The sequence below is a fragment of the Pseudophryne corroboree genome, chromosome 1, assembly GCF_028390025.1.
Source record: "Pseudophryne corroboree isolate aPseCor3 chromosome 1, aPseCor3.hap2, whole genome shotgun sequence".
In the NCBI taxonomy this organism is placed as follows: Eukaryota; Metazoa; Chordata; class Amphibia; order Anura; family Myobatrachidae; genus Pseudophryne; species Pseudophryne corroboree.
The window spans coordinates 2,998,043-3,016,853 of NC_086444.1; the positions used below are offsets into that span (position 1 = coordinate 2,998,043).

The 18,811-nt window shown below is 48.2% G+C and overlaps 1 protein-coding gene across 1 annotated transcript in view; it reads right to left on the reverse strand.

Annotated features, from left to right (window-relative positions):
* The window catches only part of GBA2 (glucosylceramidase beta 2), a 331,889-nt gene that overhangs the window by 248,502 nt on the left and 64,576 nt on the right, over positions 1-18,811 (reverse strand). The window lies entirely within an intron of this gene.

The following is an 18,811-nucleotide window of genomic DNA, read 5'->3' on the forward strand; positions in this document are numbered from 1 at the left end:
TGTACCCTGAGCTGCTTCCATAGTGCACCTGTCACCAGTAATAGCACATATAGTAATACCCCGGCTATGTACCCTGAGCTGCTTCCATAGTGCACCGGTCACCAGTAATAGCACATATAGTAATACCACGGCTATGTACCCTGAGCTGCTTCCATAGTGCACCTGTCACCAGTAACAGCACATATAGTAATACCCCGGCTATGTACCCTGAGCTGCTTCCATAGTGCACCTGTCACCAGTAATAGCACATATAGTAATACCCCGGCTATGTACCCTGAGCTGCTTCCATAGTGCACCTCTCACCAGTAATAGCACATATAGTAATACCCCGGCTATGTACCCTGAGCTGCTTCCATAGTGCACCTGTCACCAGTAATAGCACATATAGTAATACCCCAGCTATGTACCCTGAGCTGCTTCCATAGTGCACCTGTCACCAGTAATAGCACATATAGTAATACCCCGGCTATGTACCCTGAGCTGCTTCCATAGTGCACCTGTCACCAGTAATAGCACATATAGTAATACCCCGGCTATGTACCCTGAGCTGCTTCCATAGTGCACCTGTCACCAGTAATAGCACATATAGTAATACCCCAGCTATGTACCCTGAGCTGCTTCCATAGTGCACCTGTCACCAGTAATAGCACATATAGTAATACCCCGGCTATGTACCCTGAGCTGCTTCCATAGTGCACCTCTCACCAGTAATAGCACATATAGTAATACCCCGGCTATGTACCCTGAGTTGCTTCCATAGTGCACCTGTCACCAGTAATAGCACATATAGTAATACCACGGCTATGTACCCTGAGCTGCTTCCATAGAGCACCTGTCACCAGTAATAGCACATATAGTAATACCCCGGCTATGTACCCTGAGCTGCTTCCATAGTGCACCTGTCACCAGTAATAGCACATATAGTAATACCCCGGCTATGTACCCTGAGCTGCTTCCATAGTGCACCTGTCACCAGTAATAGCACATATAGTAATACCCCAGCTATGTACCCTGAGCTGCTTCCATAGTGCACCTGTCACCAGTAATAGCACATATAGTAATACTCCGGCTATGTACCCTGAGCTGCTTCCATAGTGCACCTGTCACCAGTAATAGCACATATAGTAATACCCCAGCTATGTACCCTGAGCTGCTTCCATAGTGCACCTGTCACCAGTAATAGCACATATAGTAATACCCCGGCTATGTACCCTGAGCTGCTTCCATATTGCACCTGTCACCAGTAATAGCACATATAGTAATACCACGGCTATGTACCCTGAGCTGCTTCCATAGTGTACCTGTCACCAGTAATAGCACATATAGTAATATCCCGGCTATGTACCCTGAGCTGCTTCCATAGTGCACCTGTCACCAGTAATAGCACATATAGTAATACCACGGCTATGTACCCTGAGCTGCTTCCATAGTGCACCTGTCACCAGTAATAGCACATATAGTAATACCCCAGCTAAGTACCCTGAGCTGCTTCCATAGTGCACCTGTCACCAGTAATAGCACATATAGTAATAAAACGGCTATGTACCCTGAGCTGCTTCCATAGTGCACCTGTCACCAGTAATAGCACATATAGTAATACCCCGGCTATGTACCCTGAGCTGCTTCCATAGTGCACCTGTCACCAGTAATAGCACATATAGTAATATCCCGGCTATGTACCCTGAGCTGCTTCCATAGTGCACCTGTCACCAGTAATAGCACATATAGTAATACCACGGCTATGTACCCTGAGCTGCTTCCATAGTGCACCTGTCACCAGTAACAGCACATATAGTAATACCCCGGCTATGTACCCTGAGCTGCTTCCATAGTGCACCTGTCACCAGTAATAGCACATATAGTAATACCCCGGCTATGTACCCTGAGCTGCTTCCATAGTGCACCTGTCACCAGTAACAGCACATATAGCAATACCCCGGCTATGTACCCTGAGCTGCTTCCATAGTGCCCCTGTAACCAGTAATAGCACATATAGTAATACCCCGGCTATGTACCCTGAGCTGCTTCCATAGTGCACCTGTCACCAGTAATAGCACATACAGTAATACTCAGGCTATGTACCCTGTGCTGCTTCCATAGTGCACCTGTCACCAGTAATAGCACATATAGTAATACCCCAGCTATGTACCCTGAGCTGCTTCCCTAGTGCACCTGTCACCAGTAATAGCACATATAGTAATACCCCAGCTATGTACCCTGAGCTGCTTCCCTAGTGCACCTGTCACCAGTAATAGCACATATAGTAATACCCCGGCTATGTACCCTGAGCTGCTTCCATAGTGCACCTGTCACCAGTAATAGCACATATAGTAATACTCCGGCTATGTACCCTGAGCTGCTTCCATAGTGCACCTGTCACCAGTAATAGCACATATAGTAATACTCCGGCTATGTACCCTGAGCTGCTTCCATAGTGCACCGGTCACCAGTAATAGCACATATAGTAATACCCCGGCTATGTACCCTGAGCTGCTTCCATAGTGCACCTGTCACCAGTAATAGCACATATAGTAATACCCCGGCTATGTACCCTGAGCTGCTTCCATAGTGCACCTGTCACCAGTAATAGCACATATAGTAATACCCCGGCTATGTACCCTGAGCTGCTTCCATAGTGCACCTGTCACCAGTAATAGCACATATAGTAATACCCCAGCTATGTACCCTGAGCTGCTTCCATAGTGCACCTGTCACCAGTAATAGCACATATAGTAATACCCCGGCTATGTACCCTGAGCTGCTTCCATAGTGCACCTCTCACCAGTAATAGCACATATAGTAATACCCCGGCTATGTACCCTGAGTTGCTTCCATAGTGCACCTGTCACCAGTAATAGCACATATAGTAATACCACGGCTATGTACCCTGAGCTGCTTCCATAGAGCACCTGTCACCAGTAATAGCACATATAGTAATACCCCGGCTATGTACCCTGAGCTGCTTCCATAGTGCACCTGTCACCAGTAATAGCACATATAGTAATACCCCGGCTATGTACCCTGAGCTGCTTCCATAGTGCACCTGTCACCAGTAATAGCACATATAGTAATACCCCAGCTATGTACCCTGAGCTGCTTCCATAGTGCACCTGTCACCAGTAATAGCACATATAGTAATACTCCGGCTATGTACCCTGAGCTGCTTCCATAGTGCACCTGTCACCAGTAATAGCACATATAGTAATACCCCAGCTATGTACCCTGAGCTGCTTCCATAGTGCACCTGTCACCAGTAACAGCACATATAGTAATACCCCGGCTATGTACCCTGAGCTGCTTCCATATTGCACCTGTCACCAGTAATAGCACATATAGTAATACCACGGCTATGTACCCTGAGCTGCTTCCATAGTGTACCTGTCACCAGTAATAGCACATATAGTAATATCCCGGCTATGTACCCTGAGCTGCTTCCATAGTGCACCTGTCACCAGTAATAGCACATATAGTAATACCACGGCTATGTACCCTGAGCTGCTTCCATAGTGCACCTGTCACCAGTAATAGCACATATAGTAATACCCCAGCTAAGTACCCTGAGCTGCTTCCATAGTGCACCTGTCACCAGTAATAGCACATATAGTAATAAAACGGCTATGTACCCTGAGCTGCTTCCATAGTGCACCTGTCACCAGTAATAGCACATATAGTAATACCCCGGCTATGTACCCTGAGCTGCTTCCATAGTGCACCTGTCACCAGTAATAGCACATATAGTAATATCCCGGCTATGTACCCTGAGCTGCTTCCATAGTGCACCTGTCACCAGTAATAGCACATATAGTAATACCACGGCTATGTACCCTGAGCTGCTTCCATAGTGCACCTGTCACCAGTAACAGCACATATAGTAATACCCCGGCTATGTACCCTGAGCTGCTTCCATAGTGCACCTGTCACCAGTAATAGCACATATAGTAATACCCCGGCTATGTACCCTGAGCTGCTTCCATAGTGCACCTGTCACCAGTAATAGCACATATAGTAATACCCCAGCTATGTACCCTGAGCTGCTTCCATAGTGCACCTGTCACCAGTAATAGCACATATAGTAATACCCCAGCTATGTACCCTGAGCTGCTTCCATAGTGCACCTGTCACCAGTAATAGCACATATAGTAATACCCCGGCTATGTACCCTGAGCTGCTTCCATAGTGCACCTGTCACCAGTAATAGCACATATAGTAATACCCCGGCTATGTACCCTGAGCTGCTTCCATAGTGCACCTGTCACCAGTAATAGCACATATAGTAATACCCCAGCTATGTACCCTGAGCTGCTTCCATAGTGCACCTGTCACCAGTAATAGCACATATAGTAATACCCCAGCTATGTACCCTGAGCTGCTTCCATAGTGCACCTGTCACCAGTAATAGCACATATAGTAATACCCCGGCTATGTACCCTGAGCTGCTTCCATAGTGCACCTCTCACCAGTAATAGCACATATAGTAATACCCCGGCTATGTACCCTGAGCTGCTTCCATAGTGCACCTGTCACCAGTAATAGCACATATAGTAATACCCCAGCTATGTACCCTGAGCTGCTTCCATAGTGCACCTGTCACCAGTAATAGCACATATAGTAATACCCCGGCTATGTACCCTGAGCTGCTTCCATAGTGCACCTCTCACCAGTAATAGCACATATAGTAATACCCCGGCTATGTACCCTGAGTTGCTTCCATAGTGCACCTGTCACCAGTAATAGCACATATAGTAATACCACGGCTATGTACCCTGAGCTGCTTCCATAGAGCACCTGTCACCAGTAATAGCACATATAGTAATACCCCGGCTATGTACCCTGAGCTGCTTCCATAGTGCACCTGTCACCAGTAATAGCACATATAGTAATACCCCGGCTATGTACCCTGAGCTGCTTCCATAGTGCACCTGTCACCAGTAATAGCACATATAGTAATACCCCGGCTATGTACCCTGAGCTGCTTCCATAGTGCACCTGTCACCAGTAATAGCACATATAGTAATACCCCAGCTATGTACCCTGAGCTGCTTCCATAGTGCACCTGTCACCAGTAATAGCACATATAGTAATACTCCGGCTATGTACCCTGAGCTGCTTCCATAGTGCACCTGTCACCAGTAATAGCACATATAGTAATACCCCGGCTATGTACCCTGAGCTGCTTCCATAGTGCACCTCTCACCAGTAATAGCACATATAGTAATACCCCGGCTATGTACCCTGAGTTGCTTCCATAGTGCACCTGTCACCAGTAATAGCACATATAGTAATACCACGGCTATGTACCCTGAGCTGCTTCCATAGAGCACCTGTCACCAGTAATAGCACATATAGTAATACCCCGGCTATGTACCCTGAGCTGCTTCCATAGTGCACCTGTCACCAGTAATAGCACATATAGTAATACCCCGGCTATGTACCCTGAGCTGCTTCCATAGTGCACCTGTCACCAGTAATAGCACATATAGTAATACCCCGGCTATGTACCCTGAGCTGCTTCCATAGTGCACCTGTCACCAGTAATAGCACATATAGTAATACCACGGCTATGTACCCTGAGCTGCTTCCATAGTGCACCGGTCACCAGTAATAGCACATATAGTAATACCACGGCTATGTACCCTGAGCTGCTTCCATAGTGCACCTGTCACCAGTAATAGCACATATAGTAATACCCCGGCTATGTACCCTGAGCTGCTTCCATAGTGCACCTGTCACCAGTAATAGCACATATAGTAATACCCCGGCTATGTACCCTGAGCTGCTTCCATAGTGCACCGGTCACCAGTAATAGCACATATAGTAATACCACGGCTATGTACCCTGAGCTGCTTCCATAGTGCACCTGTCACCAGTAACAGCACATATAGTAATACCCCGGCTATGTACCCTGAGCTGCTTCCATAGTGCACCTGTCACCAGTAATAGCACATATAGTAATACCCCGGCTATGTACCCTGAGCTGCTTCCATAGTGCACCTCTCACCAGTAATAGCACATATAGTAATACCCCGGCTATGTACCCTGAGCTGCTTCCATAGTGCACCTGTCACCAGTAATAGCACATATAGTAATACCCCAGCTATGTACCCTGAGCTGCTTCCATAGTGCACCTGTCACCAGTAATAGCACATATAGTAATACCCCGGCTATGTACCATGAGCTGCTTCCATAGTGCACCTGTCACCAGTAATAGCACATATAGTAATACCCCGGCTATGTACCCTGAGCTGCTTCCATAGTGCACCTGTCACCAGTAATAGCACATATAGTAATACCCCAGCTATGTACCCTGAGCTGCTTCCATAGTGCACCTGTCACCAGTAATAGCACATATAGTAATACCCCGGCTATGTACCCTGAGCTGCTTCCATAGTGCACCTCTCACCAGTAATAGCACATATAGTAATACCCCGGCTATGTACCCTGAGTTGCTTCCATAGTGCACCTGTCACCAGTAATAGCACATATAGTAATACCACGGCTATGTACCCTGAGCTGCTTCCATAGAGCACCTGTCACCAGTAATAGCACATATAGTAATACCCCGGCTATGTACCCTGAGCTGCTTCCATAGTGCACCTGTCACCAGTAATAGCACATATAGTAATACCCCGGCTATGTACCCTGAGCTGCTTCCATAGTGCACCTGTCACCAGTAATAGCACATATAGTAATACCCCAGCTATGTACCCTGAGCTGCTTCCATAGTGCACCTGTCACCAGTAATAGCACATATAGTAATACTCCGGCTATGTACCCTGATCTGCTTCCATAGTGCACCTGTCACCAGTAATAGCACATATAGTAATACCCCAGCTATGTACCCTGAGCTGCTTCCATAGTGCACCTGTCACCAGTAATAGCACATATAGTAATACCCCGGCTATGTACCCTGAGCTGCTTCCATATTGCACCTGTCACCAGTAATAGCACATATAGTAATACCACGGCTATGTACCCTGAGCTGCTTCCATAGTGTACCTGTCACCAGTAATAGCACATATAGTAATATCCCGGCTATGTACCCTGAGCTGCTTCCATAGTGCACCTGTCACCAGTAATAGCACATATAGTAATACCACGGCTATGTACCCTGAGCTGCTTCCATAGTGCACCTGTCACCAGTAATAGCACATATAGTAATACCCCAGCTAAGTACCCTGAGCTGCTTCCATAGTGCACCTGTCACCAGTAATAGCACATATAGTAATAAAACGGCTATGTACCCTGAGCTGCTTCCATAGTACTCCTGTCACCAGTAATAGCACATATAGTAATATCCCGGCTATGTACCCTGAGCTGCTTCCATAGTGCACCTGTCACCAGTAATAGCACATATAGTAATACCACGGCTATGTACCCTGAGCTGCTTCCATAGTGCACCTGTCACCAGTAACAGCACATATAGTAATACCCCGGCTATGTACCCTGAGCTGCTTCCATAGTGCACCTGTCACCAGTAATAGCACATATAGTAATACCCCGGCTATGTACCCTGAGCTGCTTCCATAGTGCACCTGTCACCAGTAATAGCACATATAGTAATACCCCAGCTATGTACCCTGAGCTGCTTCCCTAGTGCACCTGTCACCAGTAATAGCACATATAGTAATACCCCGGCTATGTACCCTGAGTTGCTTCCATAGTGCACCTGTCACCAGTAATAGCACATATAGTAATACCACGGCTATGTACCCTGAGCTGCTTCCATAGAGCACCTGTCACCAGTAATAGCACATATAGTAATACTCCGGCTATGTACCCTGAGCTGCTTCCATAGTGCACCTGTCACCAGTAATAGCACATATAGTAATACCCCGGCTATGTACCCTGAGCTGCTTCCATAGTGCACCTGTCACCAGTAATAGCACATATAGTAATACCCCGGCTATGTACCCTGAGCTGCTTCCATAGTGCACCTGTCACCAGTAATAGCACATATAGTAATACCCCCGGCTATGTACCCTGAGCTGCTTCCATAGTGCACCTGTCACCAGTAATAGCACATATAGTAATACCCCGGCTATGTACCCTGAGCTGCTTCCATAGTGCACCTGTCACCAGTAATAGCACATATAGTAATACCCCGGCTATGTACCCTGAGCTGCTTCCATAGAGCACCTGTCACCAGTAATAGCACATATAGTAATACCCCGCTATGTACCCTGAGCTGCTTCCATAGAGCACCTCTCACCAGTAATAGCACATATAGTAATACCACGGCTATGTACCCTGAGCTGCTTCCATAGTGCACCTGTCACCAGTAATAGCACATATAGTAATACCCCGGCTATGTACCCTGAGCTGCTTCCATAGAGGCACCTCTCACCAGTAATAGCACATATAGTAATACCCCGGCTATGTACCCTGAGCTGCTTCCATAGTGCACCTGTCACCAGTAATAGCACATATAGTAATACCACGGCTATGTACCCTGAGCTGCTTCCATAGTGCACATGTCACCAGGTAACAGCACATATAGTAATACCCCGGCTATGTACCCTGAGCTGCTTCCATAGTGCACCTGTCACCAGTAATAGCACATATAGTAATACCCCGGCTATGTACCCCTGAGCTGCTTCCCATAGTGCACCTGTCACCAATAATAGCACATATAGTAATACCCCGGCTATGTACCCTGAGCTGCTTCCATAGTGCACCTGTCACCAGTAATAGCACATATAGTAATACCACGGCTATGTACCCTGAGCTGCTTCCATAGTGCACCTGTCACCAGTAATAGCACATATAGTAATACCACGGCTATGTACCCTGAGCTGCTTCCATAGTGCACCTGTCACCAGTAATAGCACATATAGTAATACCCCGGCTATGTACCCTGAGCTGCTTCCCTAGTGCACCTGTCACCAGTAATAGCACATATAGTAATTACCCCGGCTATGTACCCTGAGCTGCTTCCATAGTGCACCTGTCACCAGTAATAGCACATATAGTAATACCCCGGCTATGTACCCTGAGCTGCTTCCATAGTGCACCTGTCACCAGTAATAGCACATATAGTAATACCACGGCTATGTACCCTGAGCTGCTTCCATAGTGCACCTGTCACCAGTAATAGCACATATAGTAATACCCCCGGCTATATACCCTGAGCTGCTTCCATAGTGCACCTGTCACCAGTAATAGCACATATAGTAATACCCCGGCTATGTACCCTGAGCTGCTTCCATAGTGCACCTGTCACCAGTAATAGCACATATAGTAATACCACGGCTATGTACCCTGAGCTGCTTCCATAGTGCACCTGTCACCAGTAACAGCACATATTGTAATACCCCGGCTATGTACCCTGAGCTGCTTCCATAGTGCACCTGTCACCAGTAATAGCACATATAGTAATACCACGGCTATGTACCCTGAGCTGCTTCCCTAGTGCACCTGTCACCAGTAATAGCACATATAGTAATACCCCGGCTATGTACCCTGAGCTGCTTCCATAGTGCACCTGTCACCAGTAACAGCACATATTGTAATACCCCGGCTATGTACCCTGAGTTGCTTCCATAGAGCACCTGTCACCAGTAATAGCACATATAGTAATACCACGGCTATGTACCCTGAGCTGCATCCATAGTGCACCTGTCACCAGTAATAGCACATATAGTAATACCACGTGCTATGTACCCTGAGCTGCTTCCATAGTGCACCTGTCACCAGTAATAGCACATATAGTAATACTCCGGCTATGTACCCTGAGCTGCTTCCATAGTGCACCTGTCACCATAATAGCACATATAGTAATACCCCGGGCTATGTACCCTGAGCTGCTTCCATAGTGCACCTGTCACCAGTAATAGCACATATAGTAATACCCCGGCTATGTACCCCTGAGCTGCTTCCATAGTGCACCTGTCACCAGTAATAGCACATATAGTAATACCCCGGCTATGTACCCTGAGCTGCTTCCATAGTGCACTCCTGTCACCAGTAATAGCACATATAGTAATACCCCGGCTATGTACCCTGAGCTGCTTCCATAGTGCACCTGGTCACCAGTAATAGCACATATAGTAATACCCCGGCTATGTACCCTGAGCTGCTTCCATTAGTGCTCCTGTCACCAGTAATAGCACATATAGTAATACCCCGGCTATGTACCCTGAGCTGCTTCCATAGTGTACCTGTCACCAGTAATAGCACATATAGTAATACCCCGGCTATGTACCCTGAGCTGCTTCCCTAGTGCACCTGTCACCAGTAATAGCACATATAGTAATACCCCGGCTATGTACCCTGAGCTGCTTCCATAGTTGCACCTCTCACCAGTAATAGCACATATAGTAATACCCCGGCTATGTACCCTGAGCTGCTTCCCTAGTGCACCCTGTCACCCAGTAATAGCACATATAGTAATACCACGGCTATGTACCCTGAGCTGCTTCCATAGTGCACCTCTCACCAGTAATAGCACATATAGTAATACCCCGGCTATGTACCCTGAGCTGCTTCCATAGTGCACCTGTCACCAGTAATAGCACATATAGTAATACCCCGGCTATGTACCCTGAGCTGCTTCCATAGTGCACCTGTCACCAGTAATAGCACATATAGTAATACCACGGCTATGTACCCTGAGCTGCTTCCATAGTGCACCTCTCACCAGTAATAGCACATATAGTAATACCACGGCTATGTACCCTGAGCTGCTTCCATAGAGCACCTGTCACCAGTAATAGCACATATAGTAATACCACGGCTATGTACCCTGAGCTGCTTCCATAGTGCACCTGTCACCAGTAATAGCACATATAGTAATACCCCGGCTATGTACCCTGAGCTGCTTCCATAGTGCACCTGTCACCAGTAATAGCACATATAGTAATACCACGGCTATGTACCCTGAGCTGCTTCCATAGTGCACCTGTCACCAGTAATAGCACATATAGTAATACCCCAGCTATGTACCCTGAGCTGCTTCCATAGTGCACCTGTCACCAGTAATAGCACATATAGTAATACCACGGCTATGTACCCTGAGCTGCTTCCATAGTGCACCTGTCACCAGTAATAGCACATATAGTAATACCACGGCTATGTACCCTGAGCTGCTTCCATAGTGCACCTGTCACCAGTAATAGCACATATAGTAATACCACGGCTATGTACCCTGAGCTGCTTCCATAGTGCACCTCTCACCAGTAATAGCACATATAGTAATACCACGGCTATGTACCCTGAGCTGCTTCCATAGTGCACCTGTCACCAGTAATAGCACATATAGTAATACCCCGGCTATGTACCCTGAGCTGCTTCCATAGTGCACCTGTCACCAGTAATAGCACATATAGTAATACCACGGCTATGTACCCTGAGCTGCTTCCATAGTGCACCTGTCACCAGTAATAGCACATATAGTAATACCCCGGCTATGTACCCTGAGCTGCTTCCATAGTGCACCTGTCACCAGTAATAGCACATATAGTAATACCACGGCTATGTACCCTGAGCTGCTTCCGTAGTGCACCTGTCACCAGTAATAGCACATATAGTAATACCACGGCTATGTACCCTGAGCTGCTTCCATAGTGCACCTGTCACCAGTAATAGCACATATAGTAATACCCCGGCTATGTACCCTGAGCTGCTTCCATAGTGCACCTGTCACCAGTAATAGCACATATAGTAATACCACGGCTATGTACCCTGAGCTGCTTCCATAGTGCTCCTGTCACCAGTAATAGCACATATAGTAATACCCCGGCTATGTACCCTGAGCTGCTTCCATAGTGCACCTGTCACCAGTAATAGCACATATAGTAATACCCCGGCTATGTACCCTGAGCTGCTTCCCTAGTGCACCTGTCACCAGTAATAGCACATATAGTAATACCCCGGCTATGTACCCTGAGCTGCTTCCCTAGTGCACCTGTCACCAGTAATAGCACATATAGTAATACCCCGGCTATGTACCCTGAGCTGCTTCCATAGTGCACCTGTCACCAGTAATAGCACATATAGTAATACCCCGGCTATGTACCCTGAGCTGCTTCCATAGTGCACCTGTCACCAGTAATAGCACATATAGTAATACCCCGGCTATGTACCCTGAGCTGCTTCCCTAGTGCACCTGTCACCAGTAATAGCACATATAGTAATACCACGGCTATGTACCCTGAGCTGCTTCCATAGTGCACCTGTCACCAGTAATAGCACATATAGTAATACCACGGCTATGTACCCTGAGCTGCTTCCATAGTGCACCTGTCACCAGTAATAGCACATATAGTAATACCCCGGCTATGTACCCTGAGCTGCTTCCATAGTGCTCCTGTCACCAGTAATAGCACATATAGTAATACCCCGGCTATGTACCCTGAGCTGCTTCCATAGTGCACCTGTCACCAGTAATAGCACATATAGTAATACCACGGCTATGTACCCTGAGCTGCTTCCATAGTGCACCTGTCACCAGTAATAGCACATATAGTAATACCACGGCTATGTACCCTGAGCTGCTTCCATAGTGTACCTGTCACCAGTAATAGCACATATAGTAATACCCCGGCTATGTACCCTGAGCTGCTTCCATAGTGCACCTGTCACCAGTAATAGCACATATAGTAATACCACGGCTATGTACCCTGAGCTGCATCCATAGTGCACCTGTCACCAGTAATAGCACATATAGTAATACCACGGCTATGTACCCTGAGCTGCTTCCATAGTGCACCTGTCACCAGTAATAGCACATATAGTAATACCCCGGCTATGTACCCTGAGCTGCTTCCATAGTGCACCTGTCACCAGTAATAGCACATATAGTAATACCCCGGCTATGTACCCTGAGCTGCTTCCATAGTGCACCTGTCACCAGTAATAGCACATATAGTAATACCCCAGCTATGTACCCTGAGCTGCTTCCATAGTGCACCTGTCACCAGTAATAGCACATATAGTAATACCCCAGCTATGTACCCTGAGCTGCTTCCATAGTGCACCTGTCACCAGTAATAGCACATATAGTAATACCACGGCTATGTACCCTGAGCTGCTTCCATAGTGCACCTGTCACCAGTAATAGCACATATAGTAATACCAAGGCTATGTACCCTGAGCTGCTTCCATAGTGCACCTGTCACCAGTAATAGCACATATAGTAATACCCCGGCTATGTACCCTGAGCTGCTTCCATAGTGCACCTGTCACCAGTAATAGCACATATAGTAATACCCCAGCTATGTACCCTGAGCTGCTTCCATAGTGCACCTGTCACCAGTAATAGCACATATAGTAATACCACGGCTATGTACCCTGAGCTGCTTCCATAGTGCACCTGTCACCAGTAATAGCACATATAGTAATACCCCGGCTATGTACCCTGAGCTGCTTCCATAGTGCACCTGTCACCAGTAATAGCACATATAGTAATACCCCGGCTATGTACCCTGAGCTGCTTCCATAGTGCACCTGTCACCAGTAATAGCACATATAGTAATACCCCGGCTATGTACCCTGAGCTGCTTCCATAGTGCACCTGTCACCAGTAATAGCACATATAGTAATACCCCGGCTATGTACCCTGAGCTGCTTCCATAGTGCACCTGTCACCAGTAATAGCACATATAGTAATACCCCGGCTATGTACCCTGAGCTGCTTCCATAGTGCACCTGTCACCAGTAATAGCACATATAGTAATACCCCGGCTATGTACCCTGAGCTGCTTCCATAGTGCACCTGTCACCAGTAATAGCACATATAGTAATACCCCGGCTATGTACCCTGAGCTGCTTCCATAGTGCACCTGTCACCAGTAATAGCACATATAGTAATACCACGGCTATGTACCCTGAGCTGCTTCCATAGTGCACCTGTCACCAGTAATAGCACATATAGTAATACCCCGGCTATGTACCCTGAGCTGCTTCCATAGTGCACCTGTCACCAGTAATAGCACATATAGTAATACCCCGGCTATGTACCCTGAGCTGCTTCCATAGTGCACCTGTCACCAGTAATAGCACATATAGTAATACCCCGGCTATGTACCCTGAGCTGCTTCCATAGTGCACCTGTCACCAGTAATAGCACATATAGTAATACCCCGGCTATGTACCCTGAGCTGCTTCCATAGTGCACCTGTCACCAGTAATAGCACATATAGTAATACCCCGGCTATGTACCCTGAGCTGCTTCCATAGTGCACCTGTCACCAGTAATAGCACATATAGTAATACCCCAGCTATGTACCCTGAGCTGCTTCCATAGTGCACCTGTCACCAGTAATAGCACATATAGTAATACCCCAGCTATGTACCCTGAGCTGCTTCCATAGTGCACCTGTCACCAGTAATAGCACATATAGTAATACCCCGGCTATGTACCCTGAGCTGCTTCCATAGTGCACCTGTCACCAGTAATAGCACATATAGTAATACCCCGGCTATGTACCCTGAGCTGCTTCCATAGTGCACCTGTCACCAGTAATAGCACATATAGTAATACCCCGGCTATGTACCCTGAGCTGCTTCCATAGTGCTCCTGTCACCAGTAATAGCACATATAGTAATACCCCAGCTATGTACCCTGAGCTGCTTCCATAGAGCACATGTCACCAGTAATAGCACATATAGTAATACCCCAGCTATGTACCCTGAGCTGCTTCCATAGTGCACCTGTCACCAGTAATAGCACATATAGTAATACCCCAGCTATGTACCCTGAGCTGCTTCCATAGAGCACATGTCACCAGTAATAGCACATATAGTAATACCCCGGCTATGTACCCTGAGCTGCTTCCATAGTGCACCTGTCACCAGTAATAGCACATATAGTAATACCCCAGCTATGTACCCTGAGCTGCTTCCATAGTGCACCTGTCACCAGTAATAGCACATATAGTAATACCCCGGCTATGTACCCTGAGCTGCTTCCATAGTGCACCTGTCACCAGTAATAGCACATATAGTAATACCCCGGCTATGTACCCTGAGCTGCTTCCATAGTGCACCTGTCACCAGTAATAGCACATATAGTAATACCCCGGCTATGTACCCTGAGCTGCTTCCATAGTGCACCTCTCACCAGTAATAGCACATATAGTAATACCCCGGCTATGTACCCTGAGCTGCTTCCCTAGTGCACCTGTCACCAGTAATAGCACATATAGTAATACCCCGGCTATGTACCCTGAGCTGCTTCCATAGTGCACCTGTCACCAGTAATAGCACATATAGTAATACTCCGGCTATGTACCCTGAGCTGCTTCCATAGTGCACCTGTCACCAGTAATAGCACATATAGTAATACCCCGGCTATGTACCCTGAGCTGCTTCCATAGTGCACCTCTCACCAGTAATAGCACATATAGTAATACCCCGGCTATGTACCCTGAGCTGCTTCCATAGTGCACCTGTCACCAGTAATAGCACATATAGTAATACCCCGGCTATGTACCCTGAGCTGCTTCCATAGTGCACCTGTCACCAGTAATAGCACATATAGTAATACCACGGAGTAATGGGAGGAGGGGATGTCAGTATCGGTGAAATTAGCGATGGGGGGGGGGGAGGGAGGGGATGTCGGTATCGGAGAAATTAGCGATGGGGGAGGGGGGTGTTAGTACCGCAGTAATGAAAGGGGGGTTTATACAGATGTGTTCTCATACATCTTGCCTCAATACACCACACAGTGGAAGATTCCTGACGTGAGTGAGCCGCCAGGTCTCGTGCAACTCTAATAGCGTCTGGTGTCTCTTTTGCATGTTATTTGCATGAATTGGACGCACAGAAAGCTTCTGCTGGTTACAATGACATGCGGCATGCCTATATTCTGTGTGTGGCTGCGGCTGTATCTGCGTATGCAGTGTCAGGGGCTTTTTTTAGGAAAACTGTGTAAAGTAGCATTCCGTATGCAGATACAGGCGCACACAGTCTATACACATGCCACATATCACTGTAATCAGCAAAAGAGGGAGGTGAGGATATGTCAGTACCAGAGTAATGAGAGGGGTGGGGTTACGTCAGTACCGGAGTAATGAGGGGGTGGGGTTACGTCAGTACCGGAGTAATGAGGGGGGTGGGGTTACGTCAATACCAGAGTAATGAGGGGGTGGGGTTACGTCAGTACCGGAGTAATGAGGGGGTGGGGTTACGTCAGTACCGGAGTAATGAGAGGGGTGGGGTTATGTCAGTACCAGAGTAATGAGAGGGGTGGGGTTATGTCAGTACCAGAGTAATGAGAGGGGTGGGGTTAGGTCAGTACCAGAGTAATGAGAGGGGTGGGGTTAGGTCAGTACCAGAGTAATGAGAGGGGTGGGGTTAGGTCAGTACCAGAGTAATGAGAGGGGTGGGGCTATGTCAGTACCAGGGTAATGAGAGGGGTGGGGTTAGGTCAGTACCAGAGTAATGAGAGGGGTGGGGTTAGGTCAGTACCGGAGTAATGAGGGGGTGGGGTTACGTCAGTACCGGAGTAATGAGGGGGTGGGGTTACATCAATACCAGAGTAATGAGGGGGTGGGGTTACGTCAGTACCGGAGTAATGAGGGGGTGGGGTTACGTCAGTACCGGAGTAATGAGAGGGGTGGGGTTATGTCAGTACCAGAGTAATGAGAGGGGTGGGGTTATGTCAGTACCAGAGTAATGAGAGGGGTGGGGTTAGGTCAGTACCAGAGTAATGAGAGGGGTGGGGTTAGGTCAGTACCAGGGTAATGAGGGGGGTGGGGTTATGTCAGTACCGGAGTAATGAGAGGGGTGGGGTTAGGTCAGTACCAGAGTAATGAGAGGGGTGGGGTTATGTCAGTACCGGAGTAATGAGAGGGGTGGGGTTATGTCAGTACCAGAGTAATGAGAGGGGTGGGGTTAGGTCAGTACCAGAGTAATGAGAGGGGTGGGGTTAGGTCAGTACCAGAGTAATGAGAGGGGTGGGGTTAGGTCAGTACCGGAGTAATGAGAGGGGTGGGGCTATGTCAGTACCAGGGTAATGAGAGGGGTGGGGTTAGGTCAGTACCAGAGTAATGAGAGGGGTGGGGTTAGGTCAGTACCGGAGTAATGAGGGGGTGGGGTTACGTCAGTACCGGAGTAATGAGGGGGTGGGGTTACGTCAGTACCGGAGTAATGAGAGGGGTGGGGTTATGTCAGTACCAGAGTAATGAGAGGGGTGGGGTTAGGTCAGTACCAGAGTAATGAGAGGGGTGGGGTTAGGTCAGTACCAGAGTAATGAGAGGGGTGGGGTTAGGTCAGTACCGGAGTAATGAGAGGGGTGGGGTTATGTCAGTACCAGAGTAATGAGGGGGGTGGGGTTATGTCAGTACCAGAGTAATGAGGGGGGTGGGGTTAGGTCAGTACCGGAGTAATGAGGGGGTGGGGTTACGTCAGTACCGGAGTAATGAGGGGGTGGGGTTACGTCAGTACCGGAGTAATGAGAGGGGTGGGGTTACGTCAGTAATGGAGTAATGAGAGGGGTGGGGTTACGTCAGTAATGGAGTAATGAGAGGGGTGGGGTTACGTCAGTAATGGAGTAATGAGGGGGGTGGGGTTACGTCAGTAATGGAGTAATGAGGGGGGTGGGGTTACGTCAGTTCCGGGGTAATGAGGGGGGTGGGGTTACGTCAGTTCCGGGGTAATGAGGGGGTGGGGTTACGTCAGTACCGGAGTAATGAGAGCGGTGGGGTTACGTCAGTACCAGAATAATGAGGGGGGTGGGGTTACGTCAGTTCCGGGGTAATGAGGGGGGTGGGGTTACGTCAGTTCCGGGGTAATGAGGGGGGTGGGGTTACGTCAGTTTCGGAGTAATGAGAGCGGTGGGGTTACGTCAATACCAGAATAATGAGGGGGGTGGGGTTACGTCAGTACCGGAGTAATGAGGGGGGTGGGTTTACGTCAGTACCGGAGTAATGAGGGGGTGGGGTTATGTTAGTACCGAGGTAATGATGGGGTGGGGTTATGTCAGTACCGGGGTAATGAGAGGGGTGGGGTTATGTCAGTACCAGGGTAATGAGGGGGGTGGGGTTATGTCAGTACCGGAGTAATGAGGGGTGGGGTTATGTCAGTACCGCAGTAATGAGGGGGTGGGGTTATGTCAGTATCGGGGTAATGAGGGGGTGGGGTTATATCAGTACCAGGGTAATAAGGGGGGTGGGGTTATGTCAGTACCGGCGTAATGAGGGGCTGGGGTTAGGTCAGTACCGGGGTAATGAGGGGGGTGGGGTTATGTCAGTACCGGCGTAATGAGGGGCTGGGGTTAGGTCAGTACCGGGGTAATGAGGGGGGGTGGGGTTAGGTTAGTACCGGAGTAAAGAGGGGGTGGGGTTATGTCAGTACCTGGGTAATGAGGGGGTGGGGTTATGTCAGTATCGGAGTAATGAGGGGGGTGGGGTTATGTCAGTATCGGAGTAATGAGGGGATAGGGTTATGTCAGTATCAGAGTAATGAGGGGATGGGGTTATGTCAGTACCGGCGTAATGAGGGGATGGGGTTATGTCAGTACCTGGGTAATGAGGGGGTGGGGTTATGTCAGTACCTGGGTAATGAGGGGGTGGGGTTATGTCAGTACCTGGGTAATGAGGGGGTGGGGTTATGTCAGTATCGGAGTAATGAGGGGGTGGGGTTATGTCAGTACCTGGGTAATGAGGGGATGGGGTTATGTCAGTATCGGAGTAATGAGGGGGTGGGGTTAGGTCAGTACCTGGGTAATGAGGGGGTGGGGTTATGTCAGTACCTGGGTAATGAGGGGGTGGGGTTATGTCAGTACCTGGGTAATGAGGGGGTGGGGTTATGTCAGTATCGGAGTAATGAGGGGGTGGGGTTATGTCAGTACCTGGGTAATGAGGGGATGGGG